General features: G+C 48.3%; 1 protein-coding gene across 3 annotated transcripts in view; it reads left to right on the top strand.

Moving 5' to 3' along the window:
• The window catches only part of LOC147097976 (fibroblast growth factor receptor 1-like), a 268,534-nt gene that overhangs the window by 103,516 nt on the left and 139,290 nt on the right, over positions 1-25,728 (top strand). The window contains exon 1 of one of the 3 annotated variants that reach the window (XM_085971155.1): positions 10,174-11,200. The exons of the other annotated variants lie outside the window; for them this stretch is intronic. The gene's annotated coding sequence lies outside the window, so the exon portion shown is untranslated. Of the gene's footprint in view, positions 1-10,173; positions 11,201-25,728 lie in introns of those variants that run through there. 3 annotated transcript variants of the gene reach the window in all.

Raw genomic sequence — 25,728 nt, forward strand, 5'->3', positions numbered from 1 at the left:
ATCGCTGTCCCTGCTGGAGGCCTGAATACACAAAGCTGGGCCGGGTGTGATGCTGCCCACGGTTGAATGGCCGAGCCCCGCTACTAACTAACGCGAAGAATGTCTGCTTTGGTGTGAGGCCTTGGACTGCAACTGCTGGGCTGAGAAACCGTCCCACCCCCCATCCCCTACCAGCAAGGAGGCAATGCCTTCAGGATGAGAATCGTCATGGTGAGCAGACCGGGCCTATGCAGTCCTGCACACCCGAAGCCTGAGCCCCATTCCCCAGGGAGCCTGTGGCCCAGTCACTTCGAGAGACCGCTGTGATGGGCTACCAGAATCAACGATTGGCAGACCAGACCTGAGGGGCCAGCTCAAAAGCTGGGTTGATTGCTTCATTTAAAAAAAAATAGAATAAATCCAGGAAAAATGGATCTGAAAATCATGTTTAAAAAAAATGAATAATGCATACTACCGCTTAATAATCTAGGAGAAAGCTCTGGTTGAATATGTTCTAAGTTTCAGGTCAAGGGTTAACTTCAAAATGCAGGGACGTCAGCATTGAAAGCCCACCAGGGACACAGGACCCCTGGAGAGTGGTCCATGCTTGCTGTTTGAAGACTACAGGCCCCGATTTTAACTCCAGGTGGATTCCCCGATCAGGCCGAGTTAAAATTACAGTCGGGTCTCAATGATGTCATTGGGGCGCAACAGGCATTTGTAATGAAAGACCCTGTTGGGCTTCGGGCGCGTGTCAGGAGAGGCTGGTTAATTGCAGATCGCGGCTGCTTTCGAACAGGTAAGAGCCAGGGCGATTTTAATTGCCCACCCGCCAGGTTTCTGCTGAGCGAGTAGAGTTAACATCGCCCCCTTGCCGAGAAATCGGTTGTACCGGCATCCCGGCCAACATTCATTGCCCGAGACCAACATCACTAAAACTGATTTATCTGCTCATTATCACATTGCTGTTTGTGGGAGCTTGCTGTGCGCAAATTGGCTGCCGTGTTTCCTACATTACAACAGTGACTACACTACAAGGAGGATTTCATTGCTGTAAAGCACTTTGAGACATCCTGAGGGTTGTGAAAGGCGCTATAGAAATGCAAGACTTTTTACAATTCCTGAGGCACTGGCCTGTTTACTGTTGCAAATGTCCATTCTGAAGGTACAAGCCCAGGTAATGAGTGCCGATGAGTTATTAGCCCTTGGAGGGGCCATCGTGACTGATCCTGCACCTGTCTGGTTTGCTTTGGTGTTGGAGAACCCTGCCGGTTTTATTCCCTCTGCCTGAGTGCTAGGGACTAACTCAGCGTAGATCAGGGATACAAACTCAAAGCTGCCTTCTCTTATTTGCTCAGCAGCACACTGGATCATTTTATCTGCTCAGTCATTGTCAGTGCTTTTGGCTTTGAAATAAAAAAGACTTTAATTTCTATAGCACCTTTCACGACCACCGGACGTCTCAAAGCGCTTTACAGCCAATGAAGTACTTTTTGAAGTGTAGTCACTGTTGTAATGTGGGAAACGTGGCAGCCAATTTGCGCACAGCAAGCTCCCACAAACAGCAATGTGATCATGACCAGATAATCTGTTTTTTGTTCTGTTGATTGAGGGATGAATATTGGCCAGGACCCGGGGATAACTCCCCTACTCTTCTTCGAAATAGTGCAATGGGATCTTTACGTCCACCCGAGAGGGCAGACGGGGCCTCGGTTTAACGCACCTCCGACAGTGCATCACTCCCTCGGCACTGCACTGGGAGTGTCAGTCTAGATTTATAGCTCAAGTCTCAGGAGTGGGACTATGAACCCACGACCTTCTGACTCAGAGGCGAGTGTGCTGCCCACTGAGCCATGGCTGACACCATTGTAAAGCCATTATTAATGGAGCCAGCAAATTGTCGCTTTTGGATGAACATAAGATAAGAAATAGGAGCTGGAGTAGACCATTTGGCCCTTCAAGCCTGCTTCGCTATTCAGTAAGATCATGGCTGATCTTCTACCTCAACTCCCACCTTCCTGCACTATCCCCATTTTCCTTAGTATCCAAAAGTCTATCCATCTCAGTCCTAAATGGCCGACCCCTTATTCTGAGACTGTGACCACTGTTCTAGACTCCCCAGCCAGGGGAAACATCCTCCCAGCATCTACCCTGTCAAGCCCCTGAATTTTGAAGAGCTTTCTAAATGTTGCTTCCTGAGACCTGAGTTCTGCGTCCGTAGCTAGCTGGATAATGCTGTAACTGTGGAGGTTTGCAGCTTAAAATTGGGAATGGAGCTTGGAAGGGATTTGTTGCCTTTGGGAAAGGATCCTTGTGTGATCATTGCTCTGCCAATATTCATCAGGCCTTTTATCTCTCCCAGTACAAAAGGCAAAAATACTGCGGATGCTGGAAATCCCCCCCCCCCCCCGAGATCTCTGCGCTCCTCCAACTCTGGCCACTTGCACCTCCCCAATTTCCTTTGTCCCACCATTGGCGGCCGTGCCTTCAGCTGCCGAGGCCCTAAGCTCTGGAATTCCTGCCTAAACCTCTTTGCATCTCCTCCTTTAAGACGCTCCTTTAAACCCTACCTTATCTGCCCTAATATCGCCTTGTGTGGCTCAGTGTCAAATGTTGTTTGGCAACGCTCCTGTGAACCGCCTTGGGATGTTTTACTACGTTAAAGGCGTTACACAAGTACAAGTAGTTGTTGCTGCTGGGGAATGGGATCGCTCTCTTAATGTGTTAGTTTTTCTAACTCTCGAGGTCTCCCAGTGGCGCGAGCTGACTATAGGAGTAAGCAGCTGAGCCATACTGACCAGGATCAATACCTGGTCTGTGCTGCGTTAGGTGATCTCAACTACGGCGTCAGTAGGGGTGCTACAGTCAGGCAGAGAGGCCCTGGGTTAGTCGGTGGGAGGAAATTGTCCAGGGTTTCCTGCCCCCGATCAGTATGTGGGGAATACCAACTTAAAAGCATTTAGACTGTACATGGGAAGGATTGGGCACACCTGTGATGCCACTGCAGTCGAATAGCTCACTGATACTTTCGGGGTTCAGCAAGGGAGAAAATTGTCAGGAAAAGGAGGGGGGTGAACAAAACTCTCGTGTTTTTTGCAATTATGGCATGCCAATGGGTGCAGGTGTGAGGTAGTCACACTGTGGTGTATTTGGATTTTCAGAAGGCCCTTCGATAAGGGCCCACACAAGAGGTTGGTAAACAAAATTAGGGCACATGGAATTGGGGTAATATACTAGCATGGATGAGAATTGGTTAACAGACAGAAAACAAAGAGTAGGGATAAACGGGTCTTTTTCAGGATGGCAGGCTGTGACTAGTGGGGTACGGCAAGGATTGGTGCTTGGGCCCCAGCTATTCACAATCTATATCAATGATTTGGATGAGGGGACTAAATGTACCATTTCCAAATTTGCTGATGATACAAAGCTAGGTGGCAGTGTCAGTTGCGAAGAGGATGTGAAGAGGCTTCAAGGGGATCTCGACAGGCTGAGTGAGTGGGCGAGAACATGGCAGATGGATTATAATGTGGATAAATGTGAAGTTATCCACATTGGTAGAAAAAACAGAAAGGCAGAGTATTTCCTAAATGGTGAAAGATTGGGGAATGCAGATGCTCAAAGGGACCTGGGTGTCCTTGTACATGAGTCACTGAAAGTGAATGTGCCGGTGCAGCAAGCCATTAGGAAGGCAAATGGTATGCTGGCCTTCATTACAAGAGGATTTGAGTACAGGAGTAAAGAAGTCTTACTCCAATTATATAGGGCCTTGGTGAGACCACACCTGGAGTACTGTGTACAATTTTGGTCTCCTTACCTAAGGAAGGATATACTTGCCATAGAGGGAGTGCAACGAAGGTTCACGAGATTGATTCCTGGGATGGCGGGACTGTCGTATGAAAAGAGATTGAGTAAACTAGGCCTGTATTCTCTTGAATTCAGAAGAATGAGAGGGGATCTCATTGAAGCATACAAAATTACTACAGGGCTTGTTAGGGTGGATGCTGGGAGAATGTTTCCCTTGGCTGGGGAGTCTAGAACCAGGGGCCACAGCCTCAGGATAAAGGGTAGGCCATTCAGGACTGAGATGAGAAGACATTTCTTCACACAGAGGGTGGTGAATCTTTGGAATTCTCTACCCCAGAGGGCTGTGGAGGCTCAGTCATTGGGAATATTCAAAACAGAAGTCCATAGATTTCTGACTAGTAAGGGCATCAAGGGATATGGCGATAGGGCCAGTGAATGGAGTTGAGGCAGAAGATCAGTCATGATCTCATTGAATGGCGGAGCAGGCTCGAAGGGCCGAATAGCCGACTCCTGCTCCCATTTCTTTTATGTTCTTACTGTCTTTACGGTACGCTGTCGGTATAAAGAAGGATAAACACCGCCGGAGAATTCTCCCCGATGTCCTGGGCCAACATTTATCCCTCAACCAACACCTAACAGCAGATTACCATGTCATTATCTCACTGTTTGTGGGAGCTTGCTGTGCGCAAATTGGCTGCCGCATTTCCCTACGTTACCACAGTGACTGCACTTCAAAAGCACTTGATTGGCCGTAAAGCCTGGAACGTGCTGTGGCCGTGAAAGGCGCTGTATAAATGCAAGTTCCTTCCTTAACTCCACGCCTTGCCTATTCTGGATTCAAGGAGGGCAAAACATGGGGGTCCTTCCAATTGCCCCGTCAATTGGGACCCAGTCCCCATTCTGGTTGTGGGAATAAACCAATGGTGCTGCACTCGGATACCTTGGGCCTCTCTTTCTCTCTCTCTCTCAATCTCTCTCTCTCTCTCTCTCAATCTCTCTCCCTCTCTCTCAATCTCTCTCTCTCTATCCTGGTGACAGAGTCAAGCTGTAATCACCTATGAGCAAAGGCACCTCACTCGCTGACTCAAACTCCAGTGGGTGGGGGAGGGGAGGGGAGAAGAAAAGATTAAACTACAATCCAATCTGATTTGATTCCCTAATTGCCGCAAAAATATTGTCAGCATCAAGGCAGGAATGAGCTGTCAATCATCCATCCGGCCAGCTCCCCGTCACAATGAGCCCCTGGCACTGACCGGGGCAGTGCCCACTTTCACTATGAATAACGCTGAAGGCCACAAAGTAAAGCCTGAGGAATCCACTTTCATTGTGGAAAGCTGTAGTCTTTGTTACTTGGTTTTTAAAAAATTTCACACAGTGAACACCAGGGCAGGAACTGTGCCAAGCGCGTTTGTTAAGCCTCTTGTTTTTTTTCCTTTGCGGGTCTCTGTAATTGAAAAGCGAGGCGTTAGCGATTCCTTTTGAATAAAATATATTTTCTCTTTTTTTAAGAGTTTGAACTTAACGGGAAATAAGGACATTAGAAATCCAGGGCAAATTGAGTTAAGAAGATGCTTATAGAGCCTGAAGACTTTTAGGCTGGCATGAATGGCGGGGGGGTGGGGGGGAGGGGGCAAGAGAGAACAGCTGAAGGAGAAAAGGGAATCTCTGTGGGGGTAAAACATGTCTGAATGGAGCTTTGCTGAGCCTTTATCCAGCTGACTTCCTTCAGCCATTGTTCCTGCTCTCGGAAAGCAATCTGTTTGAGGCCCTGAAGCAGTCTCTCTCTCTCTCTCTCTCTCTCTCGTCCCACTCTTGCTCACATAACTAAGGCCCTCTCTGACCATTTGCATATTGCTGCTCGGCTCATTGATAGGGTTATTAGCCTATACAAGCTCACATTAAGCACCACAAAGGGGACAGTCTAATCAGCAGCTTCTTCATTCAGGGCAGGGGGAAGAAATCTGCGAGGCAATTAGACACCGTGAGGCTCGACACACAGTCGAAGGCGCCTTTGGCTGATTTGTATTTTTCTTTTTGCCTTCAGCCACTTTGATTTCCACTTTAAGTGACTTTTGGGTGTGAATTTTCGTTGCAGTCAGGCTGAGCCTGGAGGCCATCTCTTCAGCTACACAGTACTTTTTGGAGGAGGTGGGCGAGATGGACTTGTGCAGGGCCCTGGGGGGATTTAGAAAGAAGGACAAGGGTTTTTGATTCCAGTGCAGTGGAGAACAACAACAACAACTTGTATTTATATAGCGCCTTTAACGTCGTAAAACGTCCCAAGGCGTTTCACAGGAGAGTTACAAAACAAAATTTGACACCGAGCCACACAAGGAGATATTAGGACACATGACCAAAAGCTTGGTCAAAGAGAGAGATTTTTAAGGAGCATCTTAAAGGAGGAGAGAGAGGCTTAGGGAGGGAATTCCACAGCTTATGGCCTTGGCTGCTGAAGGCACGGCCACCAATGGTGGAGCGATTAAATCAGGGATGCTCAAGAGGCCAGAGATAGAAGAGCGCCGAGATCTCGGAGAGGGGTGGGGTGGGGCTGGAGGAGATTACAGAGATGGGGAGGGGCGAGGTCATGGAGGGATTTGAAAACAAGGATGGGAATTTTAAAATCGAGGCGTTGCTTAACCGGCAACGCCGAGTTAGAGTCAGGCCGTTCAGAAGTGAAGTCAGGAAGCACTTCTTCACACAAAGGGTAGTGGAAATCTGGAACTCTTCCCCCCCCCCCCCCCCCCCCCCCCCCAAAAGCTGCTGAGGCTGGGGGTCGATTGAAAATGTCAAAACTGAGATGGATAGACTTTTGTTAGCTAAGGGTATTTAGGGATATGGAACCAAGGCGGGTAGATGGAGTTAAGATACAGATCAGCCGTGATCTCATTGAACAGCAGAACCGAAGTGCAATTTTTAATTACACCTTTTCCTGCAACACTGGGCAAACCAATTGAGGGTGAGTTTGGCAGTTGTTGGTTACACTAATTTGATTGTTGTAATCCCAAGGATTCATTTCCAGTATTTGGCAGCTGAGTATCGTGCATGGTTTTATATTAAAATTGATCATTTCATGCAAGTTGTTCTGGTAAACCTTCCCCCAGCTCTCTGAATGGCTCGAGGAGTTTATCCAGGGGTCCCTTGTGTAGACCAATAAAGGAGGATCCCAAGTCTCGGCTGACGTAGCTGGGCCAATAGTCGTGACACGGGCCCTAGTGCCCCTGGAGTTAGGCGGGTGAACATGGAGATTTCCTAGTCCTTCTGGATACGGGCGGACGTTGGATGGGAACGAGTGGAGGTGATGATAGCGGCCACTCCCGCTCCCGACACCCACGCCGTCACGGCTCACACATGAAGCATGGCCATTTGGGTGGGTGAAAAGTAAGAAAGGCTTGCATTTCTATAGCGCCTTTCACAACCTCAGGACATCCCAAAGCACTTTACAACCAATGAAGTACTTTTTAAAGTGTAGTCACTGTTGTAACGGGGGAAACGTGGCAGTCAATTTGTGCACAGCAAGGTCCCACAAACAGCAATGAGATAATAACCAGATAATCTGTTTTTGTTATGTTGATTGAGGAATAAATATTGGCCAGGACACCAGGGCGAACTCCCCTGTTCATCTTCGAAATAGTGGCCATGGGATCTTTTACATCCACCTGAGAGCAGACGGTTTAACGTCTCATCCGAAAGACGGCACCTCTGACAGTGCAGCGCTCCCTCAGCACTGCACTGGGAGTGTCGGCCTGGATTTGGTGCTGAAGTCTCTGAAGTGGGACTTGAACCCACGACCTTCTGACTGAGGCGAGAGTGCTGCCCGCTGAGCCACAGCTGATGAGCGTGGTTGGTGGGGGAGGGGGAATACCTGATACCCATAGAACCATATCCCAGCAAGGAGAGGACTGCGGTGGGGGAGGACCGGTCTAAGAAAAACTATACCTTCAGTTGCTTCTGCCTGGCAGGGTGGTAGGTCAGTCCCCTTACCATGCTGCCACCCATGAGGGGGCACTGCCAGGCCTCGTACCCTCCAACTATTCCCCCCAGGAGATGGCACAGCAGATGCTTCCTCACTGGGCAAGCCCAGTGGCGAGCAAAGTGGGCAACAAGCCTACAGGGTCCAAGACAACCTTAGTCTTGAAGGCATTGGCAGGGTTATGGGGACAAAACTGGGAGGTGGGACTAAATTGGACAGTTCTTTCAAAGAGCCTCTACCACACAAGGCAGTTGAGGCCAATTCATTAAATATATTCAAGAAGGAGTTTGGTATATTTCTTAAGACTAAAGGGATATGGGGAGAAGGCAGGGACAGGGTACTGAATTTGGATGATCAGCCATGATCTCATTGAATGGCGGAGCAGGCTCGAGGGGCCGAATGGCCGACTCCTGCTCCTATCTATGTTTCTATAAGCCGGCACAGGTGCATCAGCCCAAATGGCCTCCTCCTGTGCTGTAAGATTCTACAATTCTACTTGCTGCCCCTTGTCGGGTTTTACTTGTTGTTGGTCAGTGCCCTTGAGCCACCCAGCATTGAACGTTGCCACTTTATTACCACCCCTTCGCCCGAGGACAGCGAGTTGGCCATTCACCACACACTGGACTATTTTATTGCAGTTTGCTGCCATCCTCATTATAGTGGCGGGCGAGGAGATGAATAACTGGACCTCTGAGACAGACCCAGCGATACATCAGCCGCTGCCTGATCGGCAACAGAGCAAATAATAATAACCTGAGCGGCTGCCTCACTCGAGTGGAAATAACACGCCACAAAATGGCTAGGCAAACAGAGGTAGACAGTGGATTAGGCCAAGTCCACACAGTGACATCTGGTGTGGATTATTGAGTCAACAGTGAAGCTGTTATGAGAAGGAAGGACGAGGATTTATGCTATTACAGCACCGGCTGTTGCAAAAGCCATTCTCTGGCCTCCCCGCCACCTATTCTGGACAGCAGACCAGAAAGGGGCACTCGGAGGGAGGTGAGGAATGAAGATGTGAGTAGTGTTCCCTCTAAACTTCGCGCAGTAATCTGCTAGGCCCTGCGCAGGCCGCTCACAAGCTTTTCCATTTCAAATACAGAAATTTAGAGGAAAATTTAAAGAAAAGACAGACTTGCATTTCTATAGCGCCTTTCATGACCTCAGGATGTCCCAAAGCACTTTACAGCCAATGAAGGACTTTTCGAAGTGGAGTCACTGTTGTAATGTGGGAAACGTGGCAGCCAATTTACGCACAGCAAGCTCCCACAAACAGCAATGTGATAATGACCAGATCACCTGTTTTTTTAGTGACACTGGTGGAGGGCTAACTATTGACTAGGAGAACTCCCCCGCCCCTCTTCGAAATAGTGCTGCGGGATCTTTTACATCCACCTGAGAGAGCAGACGGGGCCTCGGTCTAACGTCTCATCTGAAAGACGGCACCTCCGACAGTGCAGCACTCCCTCAGCACTGCACTGGAGTGTCAGCCTAGATTTTTGCCTTCAAGTCCCTGGAGTGGGACTTGAACCCACAACCTTCTGACTCAGAGGCGAGGGTGCTGCCCACTGGGCCACAGCTGCAAACATCAGAATGGAAGACCACTTTAAGTGGGAATTATCCCTCATAGGATGCTGACCACCTCATTGGGCACAGAAATCAAGGCTTAAAGAGGTCGCTTGCAGCCAGAACTTCCCTGTCCCCGGAGTACCGTGTCCAATTCTGGGCACCGCACTTTAGGAAGGATGTGAGGGTGGGTGCAGAAAAGATTCCAGGGATGAGGTTCAGTTACGTGGATAGACTGGAGAAGCTGGGATTGTTCTCCTTAGAGCAGAGAAGGTTGAGAGGAGATTTGATAGAGGTGTTCAAATTCATGAGGGGTTGAGACAGAGTAGAGAGAGAAACTGTTCCCGTTGGCAGAAGGGTTGAGAACCAGAGGACACAGATTTAAGGTGATTGGCAAAACAACCAAAGGCGACATGAGGAAAAACTTTTTTGCGCAGCGAGTGGTTAAGATCTGGAATGCACTGCCTGAAAGGGCGGTGGAGGCAGACTCAATCGTGGCTTTCAAAAGGGAATTGGATAAGTACCTGAAGGAAAAAAAATTGCAGGGCTACGGGGAAAGGGGGGGGGGGGTGGGGAGTGGGACTAGCTGGAGTGCTCTTGCAGAGAGCCGGCACGGGCTCGACGGGCCGAATGGCCTCCTCCTGCGCTGTAACCATGCTCTGATTCTGAATGGCAGAGAGGTGTGCAAAGCTGCCTGGTTGCGGATGAGGTTTTGAGTTTTTTGGATTGTTAAAATCTGTGTTCAGGGTGTTTTTCTATTGGCTGTTGGTGTGTGAGGACTACAGATCCCAGCGTTCAGTGGGAGGGATGCCCCCCTCCCCAAACCCTGTTGTCAATTTGAATGCCTTTGGAAGTGGGGGCGGGTGGAAGAGAGACCACAATGAGTGGAGCACACACACCGGGCTGAGTTGCTGCACACGATCCCCGGCAATTTAACAAAAAACAAACTAACGCCAGGCGCAGTAGGACCTTCAGAAGAGGAAGATTTTTAATTAAGAAAAAAAGTATTTTCCCTTTTTTTAAATAAGAAGTTTCAGCAAATCTACCGTGGACGCTTTGCAGTTGCTCTCTTGCCTCGCATCTGATCGAGATTGTGTGCAAAAACTGGCCAAGAAGTTTTTTCTGTCTCCGGGAGGAGGAGGATGAGGAGAAAGCTCTGTGCAGCATTTTTTTCGTGTGTGTTTTAATCTGCCCTGGAGATACTCGGGAGTGCGTGAGCGGCTGGGAATCAACTCTTCGGAAACCTTGGGAAAAATTCGCCATTCTCTTTTTGATTTCTGGGCGAAGAGGGGTGGGGGAAAAAAGTGTGTGTGTGTAGAGAGAAAAAAGTAACGAACAAGGTCTTTTGAGAGAGAGAGAGGGGGAAACGTCCTGGAGCAGAGAATGTGAAGTTGCTGTTATTTTATTGCACATTTCTTGGAAATCTGTTTGTCTGTGTTTGACCTGTTTGTGGAGAACTGCGGCGAGTTTTAAACCAGGAACAAAACAAACAAAAAAGGGAGAGTGGTGGGGGGGAGTTTATCCGTGTTGCTTTCACCCCCTTTTTAAAAAATTGACTGGAGTGATCTGTGACAAGAGAAGAAACAGATTGGAAATTGTGGTTCTCGATCTCCTGGAGCCCAGCATCGCTCGTCTTAACTCGCTTTTTTAACGGGGTGGTTCGACTTGAGAGCGAGAGAGAGGAGGGAGGAAAGTCTACGGTCTGTGGGGCCCCCCAGCAAACCCCAGAGCAAGGAAGGAAGGAAGGACTGTTCCCGAGAGAGAGACACACACACTGAGATTGAAAGCTCTCCTTCGCTACATTTTTGCGACACGAGGTTGTTGAAACTGACCGGGGGGATTCTCTGAGCCGCAGGCGAGGCGATTTCACACCGCTGACAGGTAATTAACAAACTTCCACCAGGTTTTCATTCACACTTTTTTTTTACATATATGTTCCTTTTTTTTTTAACCTCCTCCTTTCATCTTCAATCTGAGCGGGAGCAGATAGATTGGCTGCAGATTTTTTTGTTTGTTACCAAACCCAAAACTCTCACGGGATCCCCCAAACTTTCTCTCTTTTTTTGTCTGCCTTTAGAAAATCCTGCCAGCTTTTAGATTCATTTTTTTTGAGCTTTCATTATTTCTTTTAGTGAAAGATTTGAGACGGAAGTGCGTTTAGACAAGTAAGTGAATGAAACAACACTGATTTTCAGCATTAGAAATACTGCCTTTTTCCCCCCCTTGTTTCACACTTTGTGATCTTTTAAAGCGGCGCAGAACTGTATTAAGAGTGTGTGTGACAGCTGTGTAGTTGTTCTGCACGTTTTTCACATTGGTGGGGCCCACCAAATGTGATTTAAAATGGCACTGTATTCCCACTGCGGCGCCAGTTATGTTAATATGGGTTCATTATGTGTGGTGTGGCTTTTTTTTAAACAGCTCGTCTCTGGATAGCTTTGATGTGTAAGCGCTTTTTCTGGATTATTAATAGAATCTGTTCTGCATTCTTCACCATGGAGCCACACCGGTACACAATGAGATATCTCTTGAATGGCTTGATAAACGGCTTTTGCGCCAATATAGATTGGGGGGAGTTGGTGGTGAGGTTGTGATGGTCTTAGACCAACTGATAAGGTTAGGGTAGTATTGCGTCCACTGCAGGAATTTTGAAAGCGAAGAACGATTTAATTACTTGCTCACTTTGTATGTCAGTGAGGTTGACCCTGGCAATGACCTGTCACTTTTCTTGTATATGATGCTATTTATGATCCGGATTGTCAATCTGCCCCGCAAATTTTTCCCCAGAAGCGGACGTGAGCACGTTGGAGCAAAGATGCTGGTTCCGCTTTGCGTGATGTGCAGATTTTGGGCTCGCCGCACAGAGTTCCCAATCTCGGCCGTGCCGCTCCGCTCCGCGGGGGACCTGAGCTCCAGTCCTCGCCGTGGGGTGCGGGGGGGGGGGGGGGGGAGAAATAAAATCCCCCGCCGCTTTCCCTAAAGACTGGCCCAGGCCGCTTTCTGGCCTTGGTCTGTTGGTTTGTGCCAATCGAAGCCTGTGTAAGTCGGGGTGCACCAACCACAACCTGCATTTATATAGCGCCTTTGACATTCCAAGGTGCTTCACAAGAACATCATAAAACACAAATTGAGATTTTAAAACCTTTGAGTATGTGCTATTTCCATCTCCGGAACATCGCCCGACACCATCCCTGCCTCAGCTCATCCGCTGCTGAAACCCTCATCCGTACCTCGGTTACCTCTAGACTTGACTATTCCAACGCACTCCTGGACGGCCTCCCACGTTCCACCCTCCGTAAACTTGAGCTCATCTAAAACTCGGCTGCCCGTCTCCTAACTCGCACCAAGTCCTGTTCACTTCTCTCCCTGCGCTCGCTGACCTACTCTGGCTCCCAGTCCAGCAACACCTCAATTTTAAAATTCTCATCTTTGTTTTCAAATCCCTCTATGGCCTCGCCCCCTCCCTATCTCTAATCTTCCCCACCTCTACAACCCACCGAGATATCTGCGCTCCTCCAATTCCGGCCTCTTGAACATCCCTGATTATAATCGCTCCACCATTGGCGGCCGCGCTTTCAGCTGCCGCGGCCCTAAGCTCTGGAACTCCCTCCCTAAACCTCTCCGCCTCTCGTTCCTCCTTTAAGACCCTCCTTAAAACCCACCTCTTTGACCAAGCTTTTGGTAAGGGAGAACCAGTGGATGTGGTGTATTTGGACTTTCAGAAGGCTTTCGATAAGGTCCCGCATAAGAGATTAGCGTGCAAAATTAAAGCACATGGGATTGGGGGCAAGGTACTGACTTGGATAGAGAACTGGTTGGCAGACAGAAAGCAAAGAGTTTTCCGAGTGGCAGGCAGTGACTAGTGGGGTACCGCAGGGATTGGTCCTAGGACCCCAGCTATTCACAATATATAGTAATGATCTAGACAAGGGAACTAGATGTAATATCTCCAAGTTTGCAGATGACACAAAGCTGGGTGGGCGTGTGTGCTGTGAGGAGGATGCCGAGAAACTCCAGTATGATTTGGACAGGTTGGGTGATTGGGCAGATACAGTATAACGTGGATAAATGCGAGGTTATCCACTTTGGTGGCAAAAACAGGAAGGCAGATTATTATCTGAACGGCAATAGATTGGGAGAAGGGGAAGTGCAACGAGACCTGGGTGTCCTTGTGCACCAGTCGCTGAAGGTAAGCATGCAGGTGCAGCAGGCGGTTAAGAAGGCAAATGGTATGTTGGCCTTCGTAGCGAGAAGGTTCGAGTACAGGAACAAGGATGTCTTGCTGCAGTTGTACAGGGCCTTGGTGAGACCACACCTTGAGTATTGTGTGCAGTTTTGGTCGCCTTATCTGAGGAAGGATGTTCTTGCCATGGAGGGAGTGCAGCGAAGATTCACCAGACTGATACCTGGGATGGCAGGAATGACGTATGAGGAGAGTTTGGGTCGATTGGGCTTATACTCACTGGAGTTTTGAAGAATGAGAGGGGATCTCATTGAAACTTATAAAATTCTAACAGGACTAGACAGACTAGATGCAGGAAGGATGTTCCCGATGGCCGGGGAGTCCAGAACCAGGGGTCACAGTCTAAAGATAAGGGGTAAGCCATTTAGGACTGATATGAGGAGGAATTTCTTCACCCAGAGAGTGGTGAACCTGTGGAATTCTCTACCACAGAAGGCAGTTGAGGCCAATTCATTAAATATATTCAAGAAGGAGTTAGATATATTTCTTAAGGCTAAAGGGATGAAGGGATATGGGGAGAAGGCAGGGACAGGGTACTGAGTTTGGATGATCAGCCATGATCGCATTGAATGGTGGAGCAGGCTCGAGGGGCCGAATGGCCTACTCCTGCTCCTATCTTCTGTGTTTCTATGTTACCTGTCCTAATATCTCCTTATGTGGCTCGGTGTCAAATTTTGTTTGATAATCGCTCCTGTGAAGCGCCTTGGGACATTTTACTATGTTAAAGGCGCTATATAAATGCACATTGTTATTGTATGTGCAAATCCAGAAATCAAAACAAGTGATAGGTTAAGAAATAATCTCACACCTCAACCATCAGAATTCAGTGTGACATATTAGAGACTATCGGAGTCCCCTTCCTGCTGTTTCTGCACCTTACAAAATGGATTACTATTTGCCGCTTTGTAACCTATTTCATTACAGCCATGTGCGAGCATGTCAAGGGAAGGACATTGTATCTACGGTGCTACTTTTCTCTTGGGTTAAGTTGTGGCGGAGAGGGGAGTCACTCGGGGTTTTGCTCCCGTTCTCTTTTCACTGACCCCTGCTGGAGAAGTGTGCAGGGATGGCTGTCAGATGAGGGCAGTGGACAGCTGATGAACACACTTACCGAGCTCGCTCCGTGCTTGGTGGCCATGCCGATTACACAGGATATACGGCACAGAAACCGGTTAATTCGGCCCAACCAGTCCATGCCAGCGTTTTTCCTCCACACGAGCCTCCTCCCATCATTCCTCATCTAACTCTATCAGCGAAACCCTCTCTTCCCTTCTCCCTCACACGCTTGTCTCGCCTCCATTTAAATGCATCTATACTATTTGCTTCAACCACTCCCTGTGGTAGCAAGTTTCACATTCTCGCCACTCTCTGGGTAAAGAAGTATCTTCTGAATTCACTATTGGATGTGTCAGGACCTGCAGAAAAGGTACCCCGCAATGAGCCAGCAGCTATGGGGGGATGGAATTGGGGATGGGAAAGTAAATGGAGCAATTTCACACCCGTCGGAACAAAGGATGCAACTCTTTGAGCCACCATCCATTGAATCAGTCACTGAGCAGTCTATCCAGTAACGTATAGATAGGGTAGAGAAGTGGAGCTTCTGTTGCTTTCTCTCTGAAAATTTGTCAGTTTCAAGGTAAGTTTTGTATAAAAGAAAGAACTTGCATTTATATAGCGCCTTTCACAACTTCTGGACGTCCCAAAGCGCTGCTACATTACAACAGTGACTACACTTCCAAAGTACTTCATTGGCTGTAAAGCACTTTATCACGTCCTGAGGTTGTGAAAGGTGCTATAGAAATGCAAGTCTTTCTTTTTTAATATAGTAACCACGGCAGTCAATTTGCGCACAGCAAGCTCCCACAAACAACAATGTGATAATGACAAGATAATCTGTTTTTTAGTGATAATTGAGGGATAAATATTGACCCAGGACACCGGGGATAACTCCCCTGCTCTTCTTCGAAATAGTGCCGTGGGATCTTTCACGTCTACCTGAGAGCAGACGGGGCCTCGGTTTAACGTCTCATCTGAAAGACGGCACCTCCGACAGTGCAGCACTGGGAGTGTCAGCCGAGATTTTGTGGTGAGGTTTCTGGAGTGGGACTTGAACCCACAGCCTTCTGTCTCGGAGGCGAGGGTGCTGCCCACTGAGCCACGGCTGACTCACCAAACATTATTCTGGAGCTCGGTTTCTGCTTGGACCTGGATTTTGACTGGTTTAATTGTTCTTGACAACAGGAGTGAAGGAGGCACTGTTTGGCACCTGGGAATGGTGTGCATGGATCAGGAGTATGTTTGTCCAGCTTCTTTGATGGATTAGCGGGCAAACTCAGCACAGTGTAGCACCGAGCAGTACCAAGCTCCCCAGATTCTCTGTAACCCTTTCCGTGCATCTAGCAATGCATCTGGCCCTGTTTTACCAGAGGATTAGATCAATCTGTCTCAAACCAGCAGGTCCATGCCTTTGTTGAACCGCACGCCCAGGAATTTGATGCGCCTCAGCCTATACCTCGCAGCGCTCGGCGGGGGGTGGGGGGAGATTGTCAGCACCCAGGAGGTGTCGGGATCGATCCCCGGTCCACGCAGATTAGCTCCACCGCCTCAGCCCCCTTAGGCCATGGAAGAGGCCAGAAATCAGCTGCCAATCAGTGGTCACGGACACCTGTTGTGGAAGGTGCGGACATCAGTGGAGGGCAGGGCAGGGCCGGGCTTGGCTGTGAAGCTCTCCCCAGTTGAATAGTAACTGGGTGAGCTACCCGAGTGCTGCAGGCACCTGTGGAACTAGTTCCCAGCAAGCCGCAGAGTTGGAGACGGATTGGGGTATTAATAATTAATTGCGGTTGCCATGGGGACACTCTTGCGTTTCTAGTGGGGGCCGGTTAATGAATTGCATGGCTGCAGTTACTGTGGAGGATGGATGGCCCGGTGACGCCTGCTCCGAGCCCTTCTGTTCACTCAGCGCGCAAGCCATGTGCTCGCGAGACGCATGAGGCTTGGACCAGTCTTTGGCAGGAATGTACGGACACCTGGAATACCGTGGCTAGGTTTTACAGACACGTGTCTCCTCGGGTGAATCCCTGGTTGCTCACTACCTCTGGGTGATCCAAAGATGTGCTAAGATCGTAACACTTGTGAAATCACAACCCTTCGGGCTATAGAGAGACTGGTGAGGCTCTCGGAGCACTCTTGACGTTTAAAGTTAAGTCGAACAGTCTTGACTATAGGAGATGAAGCTGTTCGTGGTTCTTCCTCCCTTTGTATATCCCAAGTTGATTTTTGTACTGAGGGCGGAGGGTAGTAGCTTCATGTCATACACAGTCCTTTGATGACTGGGAACCATTGCCTCTGCTGAAACTCTCTTGTGCCCCTGAGATTGGCTGTAAAGCACTTTGGGACATCTTGAGGCTGTGAAAGGCGCTATAGAAATGCAAGTTTTTTTTTCTTTCTTTCTTCCACACCGCAGAGTCAAAAATATACTCACTACTTCCTGCCAAGGCTCACACATTAAGAATAGACCACAGGGCAAGACCATCAAGAGCCACCCAGGCTCCAGAAAGGACCAAACGACTTTGAGAGAGAGAGGGGGGGTGGCGGGGAGAAAACTGATGGTGAACAAAATAAAGAAACAAATCCTCTCACAATCAGAGATCAGAATATGCCGACAATTCCGAGTCACATCATCCGCAGTTGCAGACACTCTGCCAAGCTAGGATCCGCAAGGTTGTGGTCGTTCAAATCCTACAGACCTACCGACTGGAGCCCAGAGTTTCCTGAGATGCGTCCCGACCATTTGATCTGTAATGATCTCATTGAATGGCGGAGCGGGCTCGAGGGGCCGTGCGGACTACTCCCGCTCCTAATTCTCGTGTTCTTAGGGCGGTCTGTGCTAACATCACCAAACTGGACTCTTGCTCTTAAAGACCTTTCCTCGCTGTCAGCCGTGGCTCAGTGGGCAGCACTCTCGCCTGAGTCAGAAGGTCGTGGGTTCAAGTCCCACTCCAGAGACTTGAGCACAAAAACCTAAGCTGACACTCCCAGTGCAGTGCTGAGGGAGTGCTGCACTGTCGGAGGTGCCGTCTTTTGGATGAGATTTTAAACCGAAGCCCTGTCTGCTCTCTCAGGTGAACGTGAAAGATCCCATGCAACTATTTCGAAGTGGAGCAGGGGAGTTATCCCCGGTGTCCTGGCCAATATTTATCCCTGAATCAACATAACAAAAACAGATTACCTGGTCATTATCACATTGCTGTTTGTGGGAGCTTACTGTGCGCAAATTGGCTGCTGCGTTTCCCACATTACAACAGTGACTGCACTTCAAAAGTACTTAATTGACTGTAAAGCGCTTTGAGACGTCCGGTGGCCGTGAAAGGCGCTATATAAATGCAAGTCTTTCTTTGCCAGCTACAAATATCTGTTTCAAAAGATTGCAGAGAAGATATGGCTGAGGGAAGGTACTCGGTTCATCCTGGCTCATCCGTCTTCCCCCTTGGTCCCATCCCAGAATCCAGCCGGGTCTGTAATATTGCCGGATTTTGCGCTCTGCTGCCTCACCTGAAGGCCCATTCCACACGTTGACTCTGTAAATTGGCAGGAAGAAGCTTTGGTTTGTGGGGGGGGGGAATATGAGACGTTGAACTTTTAGTTTTTTGTGTGTATATTTATTTATTCCCACTGAAGGTTTAGTGTAAAAGTCAGTTTTTGTGACTGCCTGGACTGTTCTGTGCGAAGTCCTGCCAAACAGACAACGCGCTCCTTTTGTAAAGTGGAGCTGCCAGTGTTGGCATCAGCGTTCCCAGGTGGCGCGCCTCTTTGATTTTCCGGAGAACGAGAAGTGTTTCCAGGAAACTCTGGGCTCCACTCAGGAGGTCTGTAGGATTTGAACGACCGCAACCTTGCTGACCTTGTGGATCCCAGCTCGGCGGAGTGTCTGCAACTGCAGATGATGTGACTCGGAATTGTCGGCATATTCTGATCTCTGATTGTGTAATCAAGGCTGCGAGAGGGTTTGTTTCTTTATTTTGTTCACCATCGGTTTTCTCCCCGCCCGTCTCTCGAAGTCGTTTGGTCCTTTCTGGAGCCTGGGTGCCTCTTGCCCTGTGGTCTATTCTTGGCAGGAAGTGTTGAGTATATTTTTGACTCTGCGGTGTGGAAGAAATAAATAAAAAGAACTTGCATTTCTATAGCGCCTTTCACAACCTCAAGATGTCCCAAAGTGCTTTACAGCCAATTAAGTGCTTCTGAAGTGTGGTCACTGTTGGAATGTAGGAAATGCGGCAGCCAATTTGCGCACAGCAAGCTCCCACGAAGTACAATGTGATAAATATTGGCCTGGACACCGGGGATAACTCCCCTGCTCCTCTTTGGAATAGTGCCGTGAGTTATTTTCCGTCCACCTGAGAGGGCAGACGGGGCCTCGCTTTAACGTTCCAGCTGAAGCAGCTGGCTGGGATTTTATGTCAGTAATCCGCATTCCCAGCATCCTCTTACAAACGTTATTAAAGTGCGAGTTCTTATAAAATACAAGGCAGACACCTTTCTTTTTTTCCCCCGTCGCTTCTTCTGAAAGAACATTTTGCCAGTGATGGCTCCACATACCGAACAGTTGTCTAGTCAACAAGAACAGAAGAAATAGGAGCCAGGAGTCGGCCATTCGGCCCCTCGAGCCTGCTCCGTCTTTCAATAAGATCATGGCTGATCTTCCACCTCGACTCCACTTTCCCGCCCGATCCCCATATCCCGTGATTCCCTTAGGTGGGCTGTGGCACTGAGTTGCCAGTAAGGTATTCGACTGCAGAGGGCATTGCGGTTGAGTCCAAAGTGTATATGCAGGCACATTTTTACAGAGGGAATGTAAAAGCTTTTATAGATACGTGAAGAGAAAAAGATTGGTGAAGTCAAGCGTAGGTTCCTTGCAGTCAGAATCAGGGGAATTTATAATGGGGAACAAAGAAATGGCAGACCAATTAAATACATACTTTGGTTCTGTCTTCACAAAGGAGGACACAAATAACCTCCCAGAGATGTCGGGGAACATAGGGTCTAATGAAAGGGAGGAACTGATAGAAATCAGTATTTGTAGAGAAATGGTGTTAGAGAAATTGACGGGATTGAAGGCCGATAAATCCCCAGGGCCTGGTAATCTACATCCTAGGGTACTTAAGGAAGTGGCCCTAGAAATAGTGGATGCATTGCTGGTCATCTTCCAACATTCGATGGAATCTGGAACAGTACCCATGGATTGGAGGGTAGCTAATGTTACCCCACTATTCAAAAAAGGTGGTAGAGAGAAAACGGGGAATTGCAGACCGGTAAGCCTGACATCGGTAGTGGGGAAAATGCCAGAGTCCATTATAAAAGATGTAATAGCAGAGCATTTGGAAAACAGTGACCGGATCGGACAAAGTCAACATGGATTTACAAAAGATAAATCATGCTTGACTAATCTACTGGAATTTTTTGAGGATGTAACTGGTAAAATAGATAAGGGAGAACCAGTGGATGTGGTGTATTTGGACTTTCAAAAGGCTTTCGATAAGGTCCCGCATAAGAGATTAGCGTGTAAAGTTAAGGCACATGGGACTGGGGGCAAGGTATTGACTTGGATAGAGAACTGGTTGGCAGACAGAAAACAAAGAGTTGGAATAAACGGGTCTTTTTCCGAGTGGCAGGCAGTGACTAGTGGGGTACCGCAGGGATCGGTCCTTGGACCCCAGCTATTCACAATATATATTCATGATCTGGACGAGGGAACTAGATGTAATATCCCCAAGTTTGCAGACGACACAAAGCTGGGTGGGCGTGTGTGCTGTGAGGAGGATGCCGAGAAACTCCAGTATGATTTGGACAGGTTGGGTGATTGGGCAGAAGCATGGCAGATACATAGAAGATAGGAGCAGGAGTAGGCCATTCGGCCCCTCGAGCCTGTTCCGCCATTCAATGCGATCATGGCTGATCATCCAAATTCAGTGAATAGCTGGGGCCCAAGGACCGATCCCTGCGGTACCCCACTAGTCACTGCCTGCCACTCGGAAAAAGACCCGTTTATTCCAACTCTTTGTTTTCTGTCTGCCAACCAGTTCTCTATCCAAGTCAATACCTTGCCCCCAATCCCATGTGCCTTAACTTTACACGCTAATCTCTTATGCGGGACCTTATCGAAAGCCTTCTGAAAGTCCAAACACACCACATCCACTGGTTCTCCCTTATCTATTTTACCAGTTACATCCTCAAAAAATTCCAGTAGATTAGTCAAGCAGATGCAATATAACGTGGATAAATGCGAGGTTATCCACTTTGGTGTCAAAAACAAGAAGGCAGATAGATTATTATCTGAATGGCAATAGATTGGAAGAAGGGGAAGTGCAACGAGACCTGGGCGTCCTTGTGCACCAGTCGCTGAAGGTAAGCATGCAGGTGCAGCAGGCGGTTAAGAAGGCAAATGGCATGTTGGCCTTCGTAGCGAGAGGGTTTGAGTACAGGAACAAGGATGTCTTGCTGCAGTTGTACAGGGCCTTGGTGAGACCATATCTTGAGTAGTGTGTGCAGTTTTGGTCGCCTTATCTGAGGAAAGATGTTCTTGCCATGGAAGGAGTTCAGCGAAGATTCACCAGGCTGATACCTGGGATGGTAGGAATGACGTATGAGGAGAGATTGGGTTGATTGGGCTTGTACTCGCTGGAGTTTAGAAGAATGAGAGGGGATCTCATTGAAACATAAAATTTTAACAGCACTAGATGCAGGAAGGATGTTCTCGATGGTCAGGGAGACCAGAACCAGGGGTCACAGTCTAAGGATAAGGGGTAAGCCATTTAGGACAGAGATGAGGAGGAATTTCTTCACCCAGAGAGTGGTGAACCTGTGGAATTCTCTACCACAGAAGGCAGTAGAGGCCAATTCATTAAATATATTCAAGAAGGAGTTGGATATATTTCTTAAGACTAAAGGGATCAAGGGATATGGGGAGAAAGCAGGGACAGGGTACTGAGTTTTGATGATCAGCCATGATCGCATTGAATGGCCTACTCCTGCTCCTATCTTCTATGTTTCACTGGATAGCGATCAGGAATGGGAACCCGGACTGGCATTAACCCTCCCTAGCTCAGGCCAACCGTTGCATTACCTGGAATGCACAAGGTTAGGAGCTGATTTAATTGAGGTTTTTTTTAGGAGAGTGAGAATTTTTTTTCCACTGGTGTGGGAGTCCAGGACAAGGGGACATAACCTTAAAATCAGAGCCAGGCCATTCAGGAGAGAAGTTAGGAAACACTTCCTGTACGCAAAGGGTGGTAGAAGTGTGGAACTCTCCTGCAAACAGAAGATGCGAGCTCAATTAATCATTTTAAATCTGAGCGAGTTAGATGTTTGCTGGACAAGGATATAGAAGGATATGAAGTCAAGGCGCTCAGATGGAGTTAGATCACAGATCAGCCGTGATCTCACTGAATGGCAGAACAGGCTCGAGGGGCTGAATGGCCTCCTCCCGTTCCCATGTTGCACTGCAACTGTTGCCTCACCTGAAAATCAGCTTTCAAAACGGTGACCAGAATCTGACCGTGGGCCCTTCTGGTCCCCGTGACGTAGAGGTGCGTCAGCCCCGGATCCTGATCGCTGGAACATTGGGGCGGCTGAGCTGTCGCTCTTTATAATGGAGCTCCACACATCCGTCTGCTCGATGAATCACGCACCTTTTTAACCGAGACAGAATGTTCTTCTGCCTAACAGGAAGATTTGATAGAAGCCTTTTAAAGCAATTATCAGGTGCCACAATCACATTTCGCAACTACTCCATCAAATCTTGCTGCCCCCCCCCCCCCAGCGTCCCTCCCGATTGACTTCGATGGCAGAGCGAATGGTTGTCTGGTTTGACTCAGATTTAACACTGAGACATGCACACACAGCGCTGCGAGGACAACCCAGACAAACCTGCTCGTGTCCTGGCTGCACGCTCCCTCATAGAATCACTGAAATTTACAGCACAGAAGCAGGCCATTTGGCCCATTGTGTCGGTGCCGGCCGGAAAAGAACTACCCGGCCTAATCCCACTTTCCAGCTCTTGGTCCGTAGCTCTGTCAGTTACGGCACTTCAAGTGCATATCCGAGTACTTTTTAAATGCGATGAGGGTTTCTGCCTCGACCACCCTTTCAGGCAGTGAGTTCCAGACCCCACCACTCTCTGGGTGAAACCAGTTCTCCTCAACTCCCCTCTAATCCTTCTACCAATTACTTTAAATCTGTGCCCCCTGGTTATTGACCTCTCTGCTAAGGGAAATAGGTCCTTCCTATCCACTCTATCTAGCTCCTCATAAGTTTACACACCTCAATCAAGTTTTCCCTCAGCCTCCTCCATTCCATCGTAGAACATACTGGGAAAAAGTAGCTGCCCCCTCCTATTCTCTCCTGTGTCCAAGTCCCAACAAGCGGGTGTCACTGAATGTGTGGTATATCTGAGGAGCATCAGCATCCTAACTACGCCAGAATCAAGAAATATGCAGAAATATACTATATTTCCTTGCACTGAAAGCTTTCATACAATACCAGGCATCTGCCATTATAAAGGTTCAAGTCCGGCATTACTTATCTCGACCAATCTTCTACCTGCACCTTCTTTATTCAGAACAAATGTTCTGCACACAGATGCGCGACTGTATTTCTCGTAAACCCAAACCAACACTTGACCAACAAGAGACGCCATACTCAGAGTCGTAACTGCACAGAAGGAGGCCATTCGGCCCATCGAGTCCGTGCCGGCTCTCTGTAGAGCAATCCAGTCAGTCCCATTCCCCCGCTCTATCCCCGGAGCCCTGCAAGTTTATTTCCCTCCAGTGCCTATCCAGTCTCCCCTTGAAAACATTGAGTGTCTCCGCTTCCACCACTTCCGTTGGCAGCGAGTTCCAGGTCCTCACCACTCGCTGTGTAAAAAAGATTATCCTCAGCTCCCCCCTGTATCTCTTGCCCAAAACCTTAAATCTGTGTCCCCTAGTCCTTGTACCATTAACTAGTGGGAACAGCCTTTCCCTGTCTAGCCTATCCAAACCCGTCATCATCTTGTACACCTCTATCAAATCACCCCTCAACCTCCTTTGCTCTAATGAAAACAAATCCAGCTTCTCCAACCTGTCCTTGTAGCTAAGATCCCCCATCCCCGGAACCATTCTGGTAAATCTCCTCTGCACCCTCTCAAGGGCCTTCACATCCTTCCTAAAGTGTGGTGACCAGAACTGGATGCAATACTGTACAAATAGGAACAAACGCCTGGCAGGTGCAAGGCAGCAGTCAGCCTGAGGGAGTCCAAAGAGGACCCAGGGCTCTTGCCCCTGGTTGTTAACTAGCAATCCTGCCTCGTGGCGAAGACATGCTGGACATGGGGCAAAGGCAGGGTGGGGTTCGACTGACCTGGCAGCACTGATGGAGTGTGGCACTGCACTGAAGTGGGAATATTTGGCTTTTTATCTTTCTTTCATTGCTCGGACTGGCTGTCTGGTTTGGGCACCATTTATCCACTGGCTGCTGTCTAATTGGAATGTCACCTGTCCATTGCGTACTTGTCATGTCAACAGGTTTGGCTTCAGTGTTGCTTGGGAAGCTTTGTTGAAAGGGGACTTGGTTTTGGTGGTGAGCGTATTGTCGACGTGAAGCGCAGATTGGTTGGGTGTGAATCGAGTCGACGAGGCAGCTGGGGCGCCGACGCACAGATTTGGTTCTAGCGACGGAAACGTCATGGGTTTCGTGAGAAGCTGGACAGGGGTCTGTTGTTTGAAGGCTACATGTGATATCTTGCAGGAGACTATTGGAGAAGATGAAGAGGAATGGAATTCAGGAGAGGACAGCAAAGTGGATTAAAAACTGATTAGAAGCCGAGAAAACAGAGTAGATGTTGAGCATTTATTGGGTATTAACTTAAGTTTCTTTTTTCCCACTTCCTCTTTACAGTTATATAAAGCTTTGGTTAGACCCTATTTACAGCACTGCGTTCAGTTCTGGGCACCGTATCTCAGGAAGGATATAGAGTCTTGGAAGTGGGTGCAGCACAGATTCACCAGAATGATTCCTGGGCTAAAAGGATTAAATTATGTGGGCAGGTTGCATAGACTAGGCTCGTATTCCCTGGAGTATAGAAGATTAAGGGGTGATCTAATTGAGGTGTTTAAGATGATTAAAGGAGTTGATGGGATAGATCGAGAGAGAAACTATATCCTCTGGTGGGGAGGGGGGGGGAGCCCAGAACAAGGGGGCACAATCTTAAAATTGGAGCCAAGCCGTTCAGGGATGACATCAGGAAGCACTTCTTCAAACTTAGGGTAGTGGAAATCTGGAATTTTTGCCCCCGAAAAGCTGTTGAGGCTGGGGGGGGGTCAATTTAAAATTTAAAAACTGAGATTGGTAAGATTTTTGTCAGGCAATGGTATTAAGGGCTATAGAACCAAGACGTGTAGATGGAGTTGAGATACAGATCAGCTAATTGAATGGCGGAACAGGCTCAAGGGGCTGAATGACCCACCACTGTTCCTATGGTATCTTTTTAAAAATTGGTCACGGGGCTGCCTAAACCGTTTACCTGTATGATTCCGTCGGAGGAAGGACTCGAGCTACTTGGGGCTGTTTCTACTGGAGCAGAGAAGGACAAGAGGGAGATGTTTAGGGTAGATGGGGAACGATGATTTCTTCTGGTTTTGGGAGGGGGGTGGGGGTAGGGGTGGGCGGTCACTGATTGCCACCAAGATCGAAGAGAATGGTTAGAAAGAACTTTATTTACGCAGCAGATTGTCGGAGCATGGCAGGCAGCAGAGGCCATTGCATCCTGAGGTAAATGGGGAAATGTTTTAAGTAGAGGAAGATGCAAGACTGTTGGGAGCGAGCGAGGCAGTGGGATTAATTTTAGATTATTGTGTGAACGGCCCAAATGGTGTCCTGTCCTGCTCTATAAGTATAACTCCATGGGAGCCTGAAACCTTTGGCTGAAGCCTTTAAAAACAATTTGTAAGTGGCAGTGTTGAATCTTTCTAAGCTCTTACCAGCGGCCTACATGTTCTCAATGTGGCCTGGGGCCTTTTTCTTTGAAGGAATGGCAGGAATGTTTCGTTAGCCCGGGTATGTTGCAGCAGCTGGATTTATTTTCTTAAAACAGCTCCTTAGTTTGATTGATTTTATTGATTTTCAAAGAAAG

The sequence above is a fragment of the Somniosus microcephalus genome, chromosome 30, assembly GCF_052327205.1.
Source record: "Somniosus microcephalus isolate GS21.2 chromosome 30, FLI_Smic_1.0, whole genome shotgun sequence".
NCBI lineage: Eukaryota > Metazoa > Chordata > Chondrichthyes > Squaliformes > Somniosidae > Somniosus > Somniosus microcephalus.